Source organism: Hypanus sabinus, chromosome 20 (assembly GCF_030144855.1).
Source record: "Hypanus sabinus isolate sHypSab1 chromosome 20, sHypSab1.hap1, whole genome shotgun sequence".
In the NCBI taxonomy this organism is placed as follows: Eukaryota; Metazoa; Chordata; class Chondrichthyes; order Myliobatiformes; family Dasyatidae; genus Hypanus; species Hypanus sabinus.
Window position 1 is genome coordinate 25,751,765 of NC_082725.1, and position 17,981 is coordinate 25,769,745.

Sequence of the window (17,981 nt, forward strand, 5' to 3'; positions counted from 1 at the left end):
CCATTTCCCTCTGGAAGACTGAGACACCATTTGTGACACCAAATGGGACGTGCAGGAAGTGATAGAGCCTGCCGCCTGCCTCGAAGGAGGTGTAGGGGCAGTCCTCTGGGCGGATGGGGAGCTGGTGATAAGCGGATTTCAGATCTATTGTCGAGTATACCTTGTACTGAGCTATCTGGTTGACCATATCCACGATGCTGGGTAGGGTGTACGCGTCAAGCTGCGTGAACCTATTGATGGTTTGACTATCGTCCACCACCATCCTATTTTTCTGCCCGGTCCGAACAACAACCACCTGGGCCCTCCAAGGGCTTGTGCTTGGCTCAATGATCCTCTCCCTGAGCAGCCGCTGCACCTCTCACTGAATGAAGGCCCTCTCCCCTGCGCTGTATCTCCTGCTTTTAGTTGCCACAGGTTTACAGTTGGGGGTCAGGTTGGCGAACAACGGTGGGGGAGGGATCTTGATGGTGGAGAGGCTGCAAGTGGTGTCAGTAGCACAGCTGACGGCATGGTGCTGGGCGGGATGTGTGGTTCAGTGTGTGTGCAGTAACGGGGTATATGGCGAAGTCCCACAAAACTGAGGATTCCTGACAGTGAGTGGTGGGAGGAGCCCGTCATATGCCATAGTCACACTTTTTAGGTGGTTCTGAAAGTCCAGCCCCAATATCACAGGCGTGCACAGTTCAGGCATGACCAGTAGCACAAAGTTCCGAAATTCTGTGCCCTGCACCACCAATGTCGCTACACAACCCACCCGGATGTCTGTGGAATACGACCCAGAAGCCAAGGTGACCCTCTGGCTTACCGGCCGTGTCACGAGTCTGCAGCGTTGTATAAAACTCTCAGTGCTGCCCATGTCAACCAGGCAGCTAGTCCTGTGCCCCTCCACCAGGATGTCCATCATTGACCTTGCAAGCTGGTGTGGGGTGCTTTGGTCGACGGTTACGGTGGCCAGAGTTGAACTGCCAATTTGGTGCCCAGTAAGCACTGGTGGGTAGGGGGCAGGGCATGTTGGCACTAACAAAGATGGCCGCCCACATCCGGGCATGCAAGATGGCGGCCCCCATGCCTCGCACAAGGCTGGCAGGCAAGATGGCAGCCCCCATGCCTCACACACAGCGCTGCCCGACCACCCTCGTGGTTTAGACTTACAGACTTTGGCAAAATGGCCCTTCTTCCCGCAACTGGAGCAGGTCACTTCTTGGGCTGGGCAGCGTTTTTGGGGGTGCTTTTCGAGTCCGCAGAAGTAACACTGCACGGGCTTGCGATTGGCAGCAGCTGTGGTCGGGTTCAGGGAGTTCGTGGAATCGCAACTGGCAGCGGCATTGGCGAATTCGTTCGCAGGGACCGTTGGCGGCGGGGTCTGAGGTGTCCACAGAACTGGCGGGGAATCATGTGGCTGGACAGCGTCAGCGTTGTGCAGAGCTGCCCCCAGCGTGTCGGCCATCTCGATTGCCGGGCGTAAGGTAAGATCGGCATTTTCCAGCAGCCGCTGGCGCACATACACTGACCTGATTCCTGTAACAAAGGCGTCTCGTACCAATAGCTCCGCATGCTGTTCCGCCGTGAGAGTTTTGCAGTTGCAAGTCCGCACTTGTGTCTGTAGCGCTCGAAGAAACTCGGTGCTCGATTCTGCAGGCCACTGTCGTCAAATAGCTAAGCGATGTCTTGTGTAGACGGTGTTCACCGGCCGCAGGTACTGTCGTTTGAGGGCGTCCAGTGCCCCTTCGTAGGTTGGCAAGCCTCTGATAAGTGAGTAAACTTTCAGGGTGACCCTCAAGAGGAGAATTCTGTGCATAACGGCGGGGTCAGTCGCACGAACCCCCTCCAAGTATGATTGGAAGCATGCAAGCCAGAGTTCAAAGGCAAGAGCTGCTTCAGGGTCTTGGGGGTCCAAATCCAATCTTTCCGGATGTAAAACGCTTTCCATGTTTTAAAACTTCCAGTCAATAAAATTGATGCACCATCAATAACTCTCTCTGAGACGTAAAGGCAAGATATCGGCTTTTATTGACTGGAAGAAAGAACAAGCAGTAGTTGACCACCATCCTACATCCTGGAGACTGAGGGTAGGGCTCAGGCCTCAATCGCCTTTATACAGGGGTCTGTGGGAGGAGCCACAGGAGCAGTCAGCAGGGGGTGTGTCCAGACAGGTATATGTAGTTCACCACAATGCCACTTTGGATATGAATTTAGTTTCAAAAGTTGCTAAAAATAGATCCTGATTCTTTTTTTAAGCACACGCATAAAGTCCTCGACAAATTCAACAAGTCAGACAGCATTTATGAAGGCGAATAAACACTCAAAATTTTGGGCTTAGACTTTTCATCAGGACTCATGAAGTGTCTTAGTTCAAAATGCCATCTGTTTATTTCCCTCCATAGATGCTGCCTGGCTTGTTGAGTTCTTCCAGCACATTATATAAGTTGCTCAAGATTTTCATCAGCTGCAGAATCTCTTGTGTTTATGATTTATCTGTTTCAAAGCTGATTTATAGACAAACTAAATTATATTTTGCTTTTTTTGGAAATAGAAAAGGTATAAATTTTTTTCTTTTGACCTCCTACCTTTACAGAGCTTCATCATCTGAGTAAGCACATACCAGCCCATGAAATATGTTTCTGATTTTTATCTGCCCTTAAGCAAAAGTACAAAAGTGGACTTATCCAGACTTTAATTGTACTGTAATTGAGCAGTCAACAACATACAGCAGTTGTACCAAAGGCCTGGAGCAGAAGTAGTGATGGAGTGTGGCAAACTATTTTTGGATCAGTAAAATTGTTACTGTCAGTTCATTATTGACTAGAAAATAATTACTCCTGACAACAGAGGGTTTTACTGATGTTATTAATAGATTGCATTTCCAAGTTAATGCTCAATACAAAAGCAGTGCATTATCATTTATGATGTAAGAAATACAAATTAAGATATTTATTAGACTTTGGAGCTCATTAGAAGTATCTAATCTTCCATTTTTCTGATTTCCAAAACCCATTTGCTGTGTCAACATTATAGTATGACTTGGAGAAATTTAGAACACCCTTTGAAGCTTCAATTTAATGTTTCCTGTATGTTGAAATACTATATTCACTTGTAGCCCCAAGTCTGGTCAGATTGGCAGAAGTATCTCCTCCTCTATCTCCATCAACACAGGAGCATCACAGGGATGTGTAGTTAGCCTCCTCCTCTAATCGCTTTACCCCTACAATGCCAGCACCGTAAACAAGTTTGTTGATGACACCACTGTTGTGGGCTGTATCAAATGTGGAGATCAATCAGCATACAGGAGGGAGATTGAAAATTTGGCTGAGAGGTACAATAACAACAACCTCTCACTCAATGTGAGCAAGACCAAGGAATTAATTGTAGATGTTAAGAGAGGGAAACCAGATGTCCATGAGTCAGTAATTACCAGAGGATCAGAGATGGAGAGGGTCAGAAACTTAAATTCCTAATTGCCACTATCTCAGGGGGCCTGTCCTGGAGCTATCATATAAATATAATTATGAACAAAACACCTCCCCTTCCTCAGGAGTTTGCGGAGATTTGGCATGTCATCAAAAACCTTGGCAAACGTCTATGGATGTGTGGTGGAAAGTGTGCTGACTGGCTGCATTACAGCCTAGTATAGGAACATCAATGCCTTTGAGTGGAAAATCCAGCAAAAAAATAATGGATTCAGCCCAGTACATCACAGGTAAAACCCTCCCAACCATTAAGCACATCTATATGAAACGATGCCGTAGAAAAGCAACATGCATCATCAAAGATCCTCACCACCTAGGCCATGCTCTTTTCTTGCTGCTATCATCAGGTAGAAGTTATACGTACCTCAGGATTCACACCAGCATGTTTAAGAGCTGTTACTATCCCACAACCATCATGCTCTTGAACAAAAACAAAACCACACTCATTAAAGGACTCTTTTATCTTGTTATTTCATGCTCATTATTTATTTGCAGTTTGTTTACAGTTTACAGTTCCTGATGTTTACAGATCCTGTTTACAGTTACTGTTAAATAGATTTTCTAAGTATGCCTGCATAAAAAGAATCTCAGGTTTGTATGTGGTGACAATACAAACAATACTCTGATAATAAACTTTACTTTGAACTTTGATAATAAGTTCCCCAGCATAGTTCCTTTACATTGCTTTTCATTTTTCCTAAATCTGTCACTTCATTTTAAGATCCAGTTGTATTGTCTATTCTTTGTGTGAAAACCCAAGTTGGTGACTAGTACCAAGCTGTCACACAGTGGTTTTGGAATACTATCCCAGATGAATTTATTCTGTCTTCAGCATACTGTGCTTTCATGTGAATTTTCTATATCACTCTCACTGTCATATGATCTTGATTAAATTTCTTGTGACAAATCATCAGAAGCTAGCCAACAGAACAGGAACATTTGTCTGTTTATTTTTCATCAAAGCACAACATAACATACTGCAGAAGCTGGAAACCTGAAATAAAAATAGATAATCTAGTGAGGGAAAGTCTGCTTAATGAATCTGTGAGGTCAAACCTGCCTTCACTTCACTGTAGATTGTCCAAGGTTATTCAAGATACAAGCAAGTATTATCAGTTATGTAAAAATTACTTACAGGCAAGACAACGAGGGAGATCCATCTGAAAAACAAGTAGGAATAGCTGGAATGTAAGGAAGGGTTAGAAGTGTCATATGCTGGAAGCCATGCCCACAGCAGATCTGAAATCCGCTCTGCTTGAAGCTCTTCCTATATTGTTTGAGCTAGGTTTTGCACTTCTTTCTGTGTGCTGTCTGCACACTGTACTCTGCTTCTCATGTTCAGCTCTACTGACTTCATCCCAAGCTGAGGTCAAGGCCACTGTGCATGAACTTCTGTCACAGTTTGGACTCAAACCAAGATGCTAGCAGCATTCTCAGGTCACTGTGGAACTTAACTTACTCTGATCTGCTAAAGGTCTCATCAGTGACATCTTACAGTTCATATTTCACAAAGGCATTAATAACAGCCTGTATTAATATGGTACCTTTTCCATATAAACATATCCCTACCGGTGCATTACAAAATAAAATTTAATGGCAAGCCACAGGAGGTAAAACATCAGGAAGGTCATAAGATCTCTTTATACCAAACGGAACATCTAATTCCTTTTTCCTCTTGGACGGAGGAAATCAGGATCAGAAATCACAATGCTACCTTCATGACCCAGATAATTATAAATTCTGTGGTTTTACTAGAGCTCACAATACTTCCTGTTTCACTGGGAGATTGTAATTACATTTATTAAATATTATCTTAAGACATGGTGACTGAATTTATTTGCTTGGTCTTTGCTGTAAAGCAGTTTGCTTGCTCTTGGACCATTCTTGGATATCTGTCTTCAACTCTCCATCATCCTAGAGGGTGGGAGCAGTGTAAATGTGACCTGAGCAATTACATTTCAATGTCATTTTTGCATGACATCATTAATCTTACACAGAATGCTTTAAAGCGGTCTATCGCCTTCCTCAATTTTAAAATCCTCCATTGTATCTTCTCACTATGACCGACCTCACTCTTCCTCTATAACCTCTTTAACTATGGCATTTGTAAAGTGTCTTGATACTACCTTTTGTGCCTCCTACCACCTTTATTGGATTATGCTGCTATGAAACTTGTTTACTTCATTAAAGGTTGATGTAGTAATAACGTCAAATACCTCCGTCCGCACATTATCCACCTCCCTTCCTGTTGTTCTCTGCAATTGCTCACAAAACTTGATGTTCCATTCTTCAAATTCCATATTGGAGAATGCTACCGCTAGTTCTGAAAGTAGCTTGATTCTCATAGCCTGGCAACACTTTATTCTATTTTTACTCATTGGGGTTGAGTGATGCAGGCAAAGTCAACATTTATTGCATTGGTATTGTTGGTGTTAGGTTACTACTGTCAAATGTACCAAAACACAGTGAAAAAGATTACCTTGCATACTGTTTATACAGATCAATCATCACACAGTGCATTGAACCTGAATAAGGTAAAACAATAGCAATGCAGAATAAAGTGTAAAAGCTACAGAAAAAAATGCAGAGAAGGTAAATGACATATTGAAATATTGAGAGACCAAGAGTCCTTCTTATCATTCAAGAAGTCCGCTCAAGTATCTAATAAAAGTGGGATAGAAATTGACCTTGAGCCTAGTGGTACGTACCTTCAGGGTATTTTTGTTTAACTTCTACCTGATGGGAGAGGGAGGAAGAGAATGTCTGGTGTGGATAGGGTCTTTGGTTATGCTGGTTACTTTAACGAGGCAATGAGATGTATAAACAGAGTACATAGAAGGGAGGCTGGTTCCTGAGATGTTCTGAGCTGTGTCCGCAACTCTTCACCATTACTAAGCCATTATTCATCCAGACAAAATGATTTCCATGATGCACTGATAAAAATTGGTAAGACATGACAACATTCCAAATCTTCTAGCCACCAAGGAGGTAGGGGTAGTGGTGAGCTTTTGCTCTTGAATATAGAGTGGTGAGATCACCGTAGTGCTTCTGGTCAGGATACTCTTTTATAAAGTTGTTAAGAATTAAGTTCCAGGGTTTAGACACTGTGATTTGTTCTCAATTTAGGATAGCATTTGACTTTTAGAGAAACTGTAGTTATCTTGTTTGCCTGTGCCTGATGCCCTTGCACGATTTTTGTTGGTAGAGGTCTTTGATATGGGAATGTTATTGAAATAGCTTCAGGAAGTAACTGCAATTAATTCTGTGGATGGTCGATACATTGACATGGTGTACTGCAAACTGATGGAATGTATATATAGGAAAGTATTCAGATGTCTATTAAAATGGTTAATTTCTCCTGGATGATATTTTGCTTCTTGAGTTTTATTGGTGCTAGATTTCCCCAGACAAGCAAAGAACTTGAATCAGAGTCCTGACCTATGTATTATATATGGCAGAAAGAGTTTCTGGAGCTGGAGCTGAGCACTATTTCATCTCAAGATCACACATCAGAACCTTTCTCTTATTCAGTTGCTTGATATAGAACACATGGACCTTTAGACTAAAATAGGTATCGCACTGTATTAAGGGAATTTTCAAGGTCAGCAATCGACTTCTGGAGCACAACAATTCATTGTCCTCCAAGCCACAATAGGCAACACTCTCAGCTCTGAGTCCTGATGACGTGAACATAAGTTCAGTTCCAGCGAAGGTGATGGATATTCACTTCCTAGGTCTCTTTCTAAGTACAGCAGCTGCCACTTGTTGGGTCACAAACAGTTGCACGTAAGCCTCCAACTAATGTGCTTTGTTTAGATCCTGATTATAAATGGGGTCAGTTTTCATTTCTTGAAATGTAAATGGAAAGCAGTAACTGGTTTGAAGTAAAAGCAAAGAGTTGTCCATAGAGCAACTTTACAGATGCTCTGTCTGTCGAAACAGATATAACTCATTATACTTGGTTTATATTTGCTTGGAAGATGTAGCATGGGTCAATGAGTTGTTTAATTTAGCTTGTTTCAAAACAGTCAAATTTGACTAAGTTGACTAAGTAAGAAACATTAGGAATTGTACCTGTGTTTTGAAAATCCTTTGTGCTTTGTGTTTTCGGAAATCTTTTGTGTTTTAGAAATGATTTGTAATTTCGAAATGTTTTATAAGAGAGCAATCCTCTGTGAGTTTTAAATGTGTTTTTAGAACATTGTTTGGATTTAAATATGCATCACTGAAAATAAATGAACTACTTTGTTAGCTGGAAGTATCTTCTCCTGGGGAGGGAGATGGGACCCATTACTTGAATAGTCAGCAAACTTAATATTATCATAAGAACCGAGCAAAAAATATTCACGGTTGATGCATTAGTGCGATATAGAACGAATGCTACAATTGTGGATAACCTCTTTCAGACAAAACACAAGAATAGATATTACATTTTTTTTTGCAGATAGAAATAAAGTTTTATGCAGAACTCTAAGGAAGAACAATAATCTTTTTATTGGTCAATATTTATTTTTCGACCAGTTATACTAAAGCAGATTTTTGGATTATTGCATTTTTGTCTGTGAGAGCTTGCTGTGGTCAAATTGACTGTCGTATTTTCCTTCTCACAACAGTGACTACACTCTAGAAAGCAATTTATTTGCTGTAAATTGCATTCAAATGATCTGAAATCTGCCATTTAAGTGCAGGTTTCTTTACACTTTCAATTTGATGACAGCAAGTGCAATTGGATCATCCAACCTACTTTCAAATAATGCATATTTTATTGCTTGAGTAGTTTCATCATGCTGGATATCCACTGCATCTCACCTCCACAGAGTATTCTTAGAAATAACCTAGCTTTTACTGACTGAAAGCAAACTGATATAATGTGAATTTGGTAATGGATGGCATATACTGTGCATGTGCGTGTGCAACACAAATTTACTATTTCATTCCTATCTCCCCCATAGCTCTACCACACATGCCCAATAAATCCAAAGAGCAAGGTAATTGCTTTTTAATGCAGAGCTTCAGTACCCAGCATGTTGTATGTGCTGGATGTATTTCTGCTTTCTCCTTACATGTGCAATAGTTTGCTGCCCTTCCTGGAGGTTATAAAATGTTTATTGCTTAAATATATTATCTACATATGGTTTTTGCATAGGTCACTGTAGCCATTAGGTTGTGGTTAAGTTACAGTCATAAATGGAAACAGGCCATTCAGCCCAACTTTACCATACTATGGTTTCCATCAAGCTAGCCCCATTTTCCAGCAATTGGTAAATATCCCTCTAGACCATTATTATCTATGTACTGATCTAAATGTCTTCTGAACATTGTTTATTTCCCCTCTCTCATATGGTAGAATGGTAGCAGCAGGTTCAATAACAACGTGGTTTCAGAACTGTTTCCTGCCAGTCCAATCTGCACACGTAAAGTATCTTTTACTCCCTTTACTTGCGTTTCCGAAACAAATAAACTCTTCTCAAGCTCCCAGGCAGACACAGGCATCAATTCTAACCAGCGTTTCGATGACAAACTCCACCATCTTTATCAAGGGTTCTGCCTAGGCACAGCTTGACCAGTGGTATGTATACCTCTGCCATCATGTTTCTGCTGTCCCAGCTTGTTTATAATCATATTCCAGTTATTACTTAGAGCGAAGCCATTGTCTTATTGAAATTCAGGTTCTCCAGTATTATTTTGATGGCTTACTCTACCAGGCGGTCCCAAAAGCCACATGCATGGCACAGTACTTTTGTGCCATTGAAGTCAATCCTGTGGCCATTGTGTATAATATGTTCTTGGAGTGGGTTTCTGGCCAATCTGTACTGCTCCACATTCACAGGGAATCCCATTAGCTTCAGCCATCCTGAGACCCAGGTCATCTTTGACCTTCATATGCGTGGATTTGAAGCCATTGAAATAAGACTAGAGAATAAGAGTTTTAACAAAGACGATGGTCTCACTCTAAGTAAGCACTGGAATATGATTGTAAACAAGGAGGACAGGGGAAATTGATTGAGGGCTAACAATTCAAGAGGGATGGATGACAGAGGTATATACAGTATGCCACCAGATTTAACGTGCCTAGGCATCAACCCTGATGAAGGAGGCAGAGTTTGTCATCGGAATGTCAGTTAAAATCGATACCTGTACCCTACTGGAAGTCCAAGAAGAGTTTATTCATCATATACACTTAGCTGGCTGGTGGCGCAGTGGCATCAGCGCTGGACTTCGGAAGCGAAGGCTCCCAAGTTCGAACCCAGTCGCACCCCCCCACCCCCCACCCAGGCATGCTTTCCATCGGTGCTGAGTTAAGTGCCGAGCTATCCACTCAGCCTCGTTATAAAACAGGGTCAAGTCAGGAACGTTCATACCGTGACCGGTGAATCCAAAAGGAGACCAAGCCTGGCAGTACGCAGCAGACAAGAACGGCTGACTGTCTGTTGCGACAAGCTATGAATGAATGAATCATATACATTGGGAAAGCACTATATCCCAGCCAATGAAGTATTTCTAAAGTATTGTATTGGGTTTATTCATATCAAAGTGTGTTAAAAATATAGTGTGTGGCAGGACAATGAGTCACCCACAATAGAAAAGGCCTTCAGACACATACAAGACACTCTGAAGATGCTGAAAATTCTGAGTAACACTCATGGAAAATATCTTAAATTTATAGGCTGTGTGGGAACTAACTTTTGATAAATTTTCTGAGGAAGTTCTTTTACAAAGTACAAATAAACATAATAATGCTAAGTTATAGAATTTCTTTGCCAATCTTTCTTTTTTAAAGATTGACTCAGAGTTAAATATTCCACAGAAGAGCAGGAATACTTCCCTATTATGGATGAAATAGTGCCATGTATGGTATTACATCCTCTAGAGAGGAAAGAATCAACTTAATGATGGCAATTCTCACAGGCTGGCACTTTCGCTATCAAGTGCACAAATGCCAGCCTAGTTCTTTATTCTCGAATTTCTCAAGCAAGAGTTGAACCCACAACCCCTCTGACTCATTGACTGTGCTACCCACTGAGCAACAGCTGGTAGCATAAGAACTGTGATAAACTAATCAGCAGTTCGCCCGATTTACACCTTGTACACAGCTTGCTCATCCTGTAAAGTCTGTCACCCATAAAAACAAGGTTAGAAGTGGAAGTTAAAGAAGGTAGAACAATACCCTGGAACCTGTTCCTTCAAATCTATCCCCATAGAATTTGATTTGCTCAGCTTCAAAGTCTTATCAAACTCAGCCTTTGAAAATCTGTGGTAACTGAGTAACTGCAGCCTTCTGAAGCAGAAAATTCCAGAGATCTGGACTCCACTGCGTTTACAGTAGAAAGTTTGTTTTCTCATCTGAATGCTGAGTGGCTAGTCCTTAATCCTGAGATTGTCTCTTGTGCATCCATAGCTTAAGGTTTGTTACTGGGTACATGCAGGAGAGATGGGACAATACAGATTGGAACCTGCATTCTTATAACCATGTTAAGTGCAATATCACTGAGAGCTATCACAGTAATGCTGCACTAATGCCATTTCAACTCAAGGACCATGGGGATCCACAATGACATGTGGAATAATGAAGGAACAAGTAGCCCTCCTACTTTTAAAGATTATGCTCATTCAATTAATTTATCTTTAATTGTTTTTAAATTTAATGTGTTAGCATTGGTTTTTCACTGCTTCCTGCAGAGAATAATGGTAAGCAACAATGAATATGGGACAATTTTAGTCCGCAAATATGTATCTGAAAATTGTGTGTGTGTTTGTACGTGGAACCTCCTGCCATGTGCCCCAGACTATGTGAACATTGGCACATAAATAATGCCATCATTTTTAATAAACTTCTTATTCACTGCTTACTCATTATTGTGCCTACACTATATTAGGTCACTTACAGACATAGTCCATAGTTTGCTTGAACAGGCAAGGAAGTAAGGGATTTAGAGCACAGACAGGCAGATGAGCAGTTTAAATTGCATCATGTTTGGCACTGACATTGTCGGCTGATGGACATTCACAGTGCGTTCTTCTAAGTTCTGTGTTCAATTTTGTACAGATAGCACCAGCTTGGTGCTAAATTATTTAAAGTGAGTAGGTCTTGGCATAGACCTAAACTACTTCGTGACTGGCTGGCCAGCACTTATCAATCAGGTCTTCCAGACTGCATACAATGATATGGCAATGTGAATAATTAATCGTGATAGCCATCTGAAGAGGAATTATCTTCTTTAATTCTTAATACTTATCCACTCATCAGCCCTCAAGCTTATAGAATGCAGAACCTTGCTACGTTATGAAAATCTCACATTTAGGCTTTGATCCTCTTTGCCATGAATGGGCTTCAGTCGTGATCCCACTGCATTCAGAAAAAAATGCCTTTCTTTGCTTTTGGGAAATTAAGTATTAGAGTAGTTATAGTTTTGAATGGGAGGCTTATAGACATTTTCAGTAAATTGGAAGAGCTGTATACTAAACATTGATTCAAGCATTATTATCACTGAAATGGTCTAAATCTGTTGGAACAATACCTTTGGATTGCTTTGTAGGATAGAACAATGAAATAGTTTTGTAGCAGAGAAATAAGAGGATCATGCAGCACAGAGAAATAAAGGAGGATGCTGCAGGGTTGTCGCCAGGCAGAGAAGCATTTGAAATGGTTCAAACTGGCCTGTTCGACAAACTGAAGTATAGTAAAATAATTCCGTCACTTGCAAATGTCACGTTTTTGCTGGATTAATAGTCATAAGGCAACATGCTCTGATGCCTTCCCAATCAAGGGGGACGTCAACCAACTAACTTGTTATAGTCTCTGATAGACTATCACCAATATATCAGAGTAGCCAACACAACAGCTCACTGTTACACCACCATCAAGGATGCTTACCATTCCATCTCGTGCCCACACATTGGCAAGTCTGATCATCTGGCTGTACTTTTGCTCCCAGTGTATACGTAAAGACTAAGGACCACTGTACTGGCAGTGAAGCCCACAAAGATGTGCTCAAGGGAGGTGGGTGGAGACTTGCAGGGGTGTTTAAAATCAGGGAACCAGATCATATTCAGTGATTCACCTTCAGATCTGAATGAATATGCTACAGTCATCATTGACTTCATCAAGACCTGTGTGGATGAGTGAATGCTTTCAAGATCATTCCAAACATACCCAGACCAGAAGCCCTGGATAAGCCAGGAGATTTGTAGTCTGCTGAAGGCTTGATCTGTGACATTCAAGATTGGTGATCCAGAGCTTTATAAAAATGTGCAAGTACAAGCTAAGGAAGGTCATTGTGAGAGCACAAAAGCAGCTCCATGTGAAGTTAGAGACAAAATCAGATGTATAACACCTATGGCAAGGTTTTGCATTCTATTAATTCCTACAAGGTGATAATAGTTGGTAATATGTTGTCTCTAAATTTGCTCATGATTCCTGCTGTTTTTTCCAGAATCTCAGGTGGTGATAAGCTGGTGTACAAGAGTGAGGTGGATCAGTTGTTTGACTGGTGTCTCAACAGCAACCTTGCATTCATGATCAGCAAGACCAAGGAATTATTTGTGGACTTCCGTAAGGGGAAGCTAGGAGTACATACATAGTCCTCATTAAGGCAACAATGGTGGAAGGGTGAGCAGCTTCAAGCTTCGGGTCATCCACATCTCAGTGGACTCAACACATTAATGCTATCAACAAAGAAGGCATCCGGCATCTAAACATCATTAGGGGTTTGAGGAGATTTGGTAAGCCACTAAAGATTCCAGCAAATTTCTACAAATGTGCAATGGAAAGCCTTCAAAGTACAGAGTTCAAAATAAATTTATTATCAAAGTATGAATATGTCACCATATACTACTCTGAGATTCATTTTCTTGCAGGCATTCACAGCAGGGCAAAGAAATGGAATAGAAGCAATTAAAATAAAACAAACACAAAGACTGATGAGCAACTAACGTGCAAAAGAAAGTAAACTGTGCAAAGACAAACAAACACGGAATTGAATAAATAGTCAATTAATATCGAGATCATAAATTGTAGCATCCTTGAAAGTGAGTCCATACTTGGTGGAATAAGTTCAGTGTTGCGGTGAGTGAGGTTATCCATGATGGAGTAGGAGCTGGATGGTTGAAGAGTAGTTATTGCTACTGAATGTAGTGTTGTGGGATCTAAGGATCAGGTAATTCCTTCTTGATGACAGCAGTAAGAGGAGAGCACAGCACAGATGGTGGAGGTCCTTGATGATGGATGGTGCTCTCTTGTGGCAGCGCTGCCGTAGATTGCTTAATGATGAGGGAGGACATCCCTGTGATGGACTGGATTGTATGCACTACTTATTGTGGGCTTTTCCATTCTTGAGCATTGGTGTTTCCATTCCAGGCCATGATTCAACCAGTCAGGACTCTATCCACTGTGCACCCATAAAAGTTTGTCAAGTTTTTAAAAGACATTGTGGCGACCCACTTCCAAAGCCTGCGCGCATGACAGGACTGTGAATACACGCCTCCTACAGCATTCCTGCCCGGGGAGGGCGGGATCAGGAAGGCTTTAAAGCAAGGCCGCAAAGTTTGAATAAACCTCTTTTGTAACTGCAGCTCACCGACTCCATGTCGTTATGGCAGCGCTGCGTGTAGCACACCGCTACAACATGTTGAATCTGTGCAAACTGCTAAGAAATTAGAGATACTGCCATGCCTGCTTTGTCATGGCACTCACTTGCTGGTCCCAAAAAGATTGTTTCAAATGATAACGTCAAAGAATTTGAAGCTACTGACCCTCTCCATCTCTGGTCCTGTAATGATGATTGACACATGGACCTCTGGTTTCCTCTTCCTGTGGTCAATAATCCACTGCTTTATCTTGCTGACATTGAGTGAAAGGTTGTTGTTGTGGCACCACTCAGCCAGATTTTTTATTTCCCTCCTATAGACGTACGCTGATCAGAAATCTTAAGTATGGCATTGGAGCTGCACTTAGCCTTACAGTCAAAAGTATAAAGTGAGTAGAGCAGGGGGCTAAGGATACAGCCTTGCGGTGCATCGGTGTTGAAGGTGACTGTGGAGGAGATGTTATTTCTAATTCGATCTGGTAAATGATCAGCAAGTGAGAAAATCAAGTTGTACAAGGAGGTACTGAGACCTAGGCCTTGGAACTTACTGATTAGTTTTGAAAGGTTTATACTGAGCTGTAGTCAATGAAGGGTATACTGAAGTATTTTCACTGTGCAGATGTTCCTAGGTTGAGTGAAGAACCAATGAACTGGCATCTGCTGTTCACCTGTAGTGACAGTGGGCAAATTGGAGATACGTGTCACTCCTCAGGCAGGAATTGACAGAGTTCTGTGGTGATGGTTCAAGTTCAGAGGGAGAGACACTGAAGTGGATGAATAGTTCACTGACATTTAAGAGAACTGTGCGGAGTTAAAGGAAAAAGAATAATGCTAAGCCAATAAGGCCACTAACTAAAACCCTCAGACTGAAAGCTAATGCTGACACTGCAGCTCAGAAGCAGTAACTAATTCTGATTAAATACCACTCCTATATAGCATCAGTCCAAACGGTAATCTTCTATCCTGAAACAAGGCGAAGGTAAGCAGGGAGCACAGGTATGGCTGTGCTTTTGGTCAAATCCCAACATGACTGGAACGAGAGGAAGAGAGTTAAGTACAACCACTAATTGGCTGGAATGTTCATCATCATAACTTTGATTGCCAACCCTGCTCTGCACCCCACGTGGGATAGCAAGTGTAATAATTAAAAATAGATTTTGTTTTTTGTCTGTTTACTCTTTTATCCATAGCAGGACTGTAAGACGTCGTCAGTAGCCCAGTCAACACAGAAGAAACAAACACTAAAAAGAAACAAAAAGACAGATAGGTGATTAGCAGAAGAGACAAATTTTGACACAGCCAAAAAATTTTTTTAAATGAGTTACTTAATTTTGAAGAATTCAGCATTAGGCCTGAAAGACTGTGACATGCTCAAAAGGACAATGAGATGTGTTCCTTAAATTTCCATTAGGCCTTGTACAGGAGGCCATAAGTTACTTTGTTAGACTGGGATGGTGAATTTAAGTGGCAAGGCACCAAATATTCAAAATCACTTATACAGAATAAATACAGGAAGTCATTCTACAAGGCAATCACCCAGTCTGTTTTTGGTTTCTCCAATGTAGAGGATTTCACCAGAGATTGGAAGTGCAGGTACTGTGATAAGGACTCAGGAGACCATGTGCAAATGGGAAAGCCTAATCTTTCCCTATGGTTACCAGAAGGGAAAAACAAGAAATATTATCTCCCCAGGGTGAAGAATGTTGGGTGATCCTCTTGTCAATCAGGGAATGTGTATGACACTCTCAGTCACTGTAGTGATTGAGGTTGATATTATGCACAAAACTTTTGAGGAGCTGTTCTTCATGCACATTTTCCTTCTGGTGAAATTTCCTGAAATTAGCAGAAGTTGCTCTAATTTCTTTTAAATGCTTTCTTTTCAATTTAACATTATTTGCTGTAAAATAGCTTGATTGTTTTCAATCCAATATCTCGCCAACTCCCACTTAATTGGCTGATATAGTGCTACAAAGCCATACTCCAAATCCGTAAAGCGCCAGCATTTATTAATGCTGATTATCAGGACAACTGCTTAAGTATGGTGAATACACAATGAAGCACTGTATATTTCTGTATTTCTTTATGAGCTCATAACTATCAAAGTGCATTCAGTACTGTTAGCAAAACTAATTATTTTGATCAGACAAATAAGTGTGATCTCCGAGAAGACTAGAATCAAACCCACTTTATTTTTGAGATATATACTGAGGAGTCCATCACACAATCAGGGCATCCTGGACTCCAAATAATCAGTGGAAAGCTCCTTCTTTTACACAGTGCAGAATCAGGATGTTCATAATTTTAGTCTTAACTGCACTTTAACCACACAGAAAATAGGTACAACCACAGCAGAAGGTATTTTTAATCACACAACAGACAGTAACTAAGTCATATGAATGTATGTTCCTCTTTTCCACACTGAGAGCTGCATCCTGATTGTGAAAGACTGTCTGCTGTAAGTCTAAACTTAGGTCAATCAGTTATTAGGTTACAAAGTTCAAACAGAAAACTGCAAGCTAGCTACGTAGTTTATTAATCCTTTTGCTATCATTTCAATCAGTTTTCTGGACTGAGTTTATGGTTAACTATGTGCAAATTTTGGCAACACCAGAAGAATAAGGAAGTTCCATATTTTCGTAACTTTAAGGGTCTTATTGGAAAATTTTTAGCATTTCCGGTTCTATCAGATAAATAATCCTTGATTCTTCCACAACTACTGTGCATATTCCAGCCTCTCTTACCATATTAAATAGAACTTCCGACTCCCTGGTTGTGAAATACTTAGTGTACAAAATACAAATGGATACAGCAGTGTAGGCAATGTCTTCTGAGACATGATATTTTTGAAAATAGCATTATTTGCTTTGATCACAGATCCTATGTCTCCTAGGATATTGTTCACCATGCTCTATATGATAATGGTCAGTTTTGCTAATGTGCAGTCGTCTCTACTATAGAAATAGTAGTGATATGTTTCCATCACTACTGCATCAGCCAATTAAAGGGTGCAGGATAGGATTTCATTCAGGTTGGAGAGTCTCTTAAATTTGTTCCAGACTTTCCTTCTGGTTTTGTTAGTGTCAATGGCGACATAATTGGAAACATCTTATCACTGAATCAGAAGGCTGTGATTTCCAATTATACTGCAGAGATTTGAGTTTAAACATAAAGGCTGACCCATTAAGCAAGCATCAAGGGATTGCAACACTGTCAGGGCACTGTCTTTCAATTAGGGATTACACAAAAGGCTTTTGTTGATGTAAGAGATTCCATGTCGTTTTCTAGAAGAGAAGCAGGGGCAGTTTACCTAGTACACTGGTTAGTAGTTAACTCTGATAGAATATTATTAAATTAGGTTGACCTGGTCATGTTCATGTTGCTGATCAAACAGCATCAATGGAGAAAGAAGCAGATATAACATTTGTGACATCACCTGAGACCTTAGCCCTTTCATCTTTCTGCACATACTACACAGCATATGTTGCCTCACTTGCAAAATATCTCTGGTATCTTTTGTTTTTTTGTCAGATTTGACCATTTAACTTGTGCAGGTTCCACCATTACTTCATACACGTCACCTAGCATTGATTTATATATACGCAATCAGTTTATAAATACATATACTGTGTACATACATCTATTGATGCCTCTGGACACATCTTCAGTGATGTTCCTGGAATCATCGGGTGTTTCGGGTCTTTCAACATCATACACCTTCTTCCAGGTGACCCAAACAGGGCTGATTAGACCCCAGCTTGTGCCCAGCTACTTAAGACTCCATGGCTCCCCTCTCTTGAGCCACAGCCACCCTGAGGCCCTCTCTACCGCATCAGTAGTACTGTGGATGACTCTCCTCTTCCTCTCTCCCTCGATGCCCAAATTGCTGAAGGCTCTGGCTAAGGAATGGGCTGTGAATCCCCGACAACCA